The sequence below is a fragment of the Rhinolophus ferrumequinum genome, chromosome 16 (genome assembly GCF_004115265.2).
Source record: "Rhinolophus ferrumequinum isolate MPI-CBG mRhiFer1 chromosome 16, mRhiFer1_v1.p, whole genome shotgun sequence".
NCBI classification, from domain to species: domain Eukaryota; kingdom Metazoa; phylum Chordata; class Mammalia; order Chiroptera; family Rhinolophidae; genus Rhinolophus; species Rhinolophus ferrumequinum.
The window spans coordinates 16,436,237-16,437,909 of NC_046299.1; the positions used below are offsets into that span (position 1 = coordinate 16,436,237).

The window sequence follows — 1,673 nt, forward strand, 5'->3', positions numbered from 1 at the left end:
TTGTTTGCACAAGTGTACCCTAGGATTCTGAAAAGCATAACAAAAATTAAGTTTTAGATACAGTAATCCCTGAGTAGATACTCGAAGCTGCTGACATTTAAGGAGTGTACGGAATTGCACAGGGGTTAAGTTTAGATATAGACTGTTGGTAGTTATGATGGAGGCAAATACTATACAGTCCACATCTGCAACCCAATTTTATTTCAGCATCCCCAGAGACTTAGAAAACACTTCTTTGGGTAGGTTGCAAAACACTGCTTCCTCTTTTATTCTCATCACCCCGATTACAATACAAAGCAACAGAAAGACAAAAATCAAATCAGCAACTGTAAGCAAACACACACAAAAGCATCCTCTTTCCAGCTCCCGAATTGGTACTCACTACACCTGTTTGTAAACCCATACTAACACAATAAGACGAACCCTCGGCTGATGGGGGTGGGGGGGTAGCAATTAATGGTTTGGAGTCATTATTCTTCTACCTTGGCATCGGGTGGGGGAGGAGGATGGTACAAAACAATGGATACTGAGGGGCTGGGGAAAAATCGTTTTGCCCCGAAGCCTCTAGCGTTTAAGCTGAGAGGGGGTGGGGGTAGGAGTACTTTTCCTCTATCCCTAAAGCTACCGCGAAAGAGGTTGCCATCAGGCATGTCCAACAGGGCAGTCTTGGATGCCTACAACTCGCTCCACCAGGCAATACACCCAAAACCTACTCACCAATCTTCACCGAAGGGAAAGGAGACAAGGAGAGCGTGGTGGGCTTTGGGGAGGGGGAGAGGAAAGACCCCACCCCGTACCATTACCGCTGCGCCAGGGACACCACCAACGATTTACACGCCCTCCCGGACGCCCACGGGTCGCCCAGCCGCCTGGGCCCGATGGCTCTGGGAGCCGAGTGAAACAGGACCGTCCGCCAGACGCCCCCGGCCCTCGCCCTCGCGCCGGCTCACCCTCGCCCGGGCGCTGTGCCGGCCGCCCTCCGCCACCGCAGGCCTGGCCCGGGTCGCTGTCAGAGCCGGCGGGCTTGCTCTTGGCGCCCAGCTGTGGGACCCGCACGAGAGGCGACTCCAAGGGCCCAGCCCTCCCGGCGACAGCACCCAGGAAAGCCGCGGCGGCTGCGGCGCCTCCCAGGGCCCCACAGCCCCTCGGGCCTCGCCCCGGCCCCGCCGGCTCGCGCCTGTCAGGGAGCGCGGGGCCTCCCCCTACCGACAGCCAGCCCCACCGCCCGACGGGCAGGAAGGAAGGCAGGAAGAACCGACCCATAGACACCCTCCCGCTCCACCGGCCCCTGGTTACCGTCAGGGGCCCCGACTCCGCCATCCTCCTCGCTCGCCCTCCTTCCTCCTCCTCCCTCCTCCTCCTCCTCCTTAGAAGCGACGCTGCCCAACCGCCGCCCCCCGCCCGCCCCTCCCCCACTCGCCCCGCCCCGCCCCGCCCGCCCCTCCACACACTCTTGCTCCTACCGCCCCGCCCCGCCCCTCCGGCGCAGGCCAGTCACTCGCTGGGGAAGAAAAACAGGCGGAGCCCAGGGTATCGACACTGCCCAATCAGATTGAGGCACTGGCGCCAGCGACGCTACCCAATCAGAGGGAGGCACTGGTGCCAGCTTCCCTCTCTCCGCCCTTTTCCTTTCCTCCACTGCTCTACGCCCTCGCTCCCGCCCACTGGGCGCC

The 1,673-nt window shown here is 60.4% G+C and overlaps 1 protein-coding gene across 3 annotated transcripts in view; it reads right to left on the reverse strand.

Moving 5' to 3' along the window:
* The window catches only part of SHOC2 (SHOC2 leucine rich repeat scaffold protein), a 69,068-nt gene that overhangs the window by 66,928 nt on the left and 467 nt on the right, over nucleotides 1-1,673 (reverse strand). Inside the window, exon 1 of one of the 3 annotated variants that reach the window (XM_033131209.1) lies at nucleotides 1,297-1,358. The exons of 1 other annotated variant lie outside the window; for it this stretch is intronic. The gene's annotated coding sequence lies outside the window, so the exon portion shown is untranslated. Of the gene's footprint in view, nucleotides 1-950; nucleotides 1,143-1,296; nucleotides 1,359-1,673 lie in introns of those variants that run through there. One more of the 3 variants, XM_033131210.1, reaches the window with a different exon arrangement.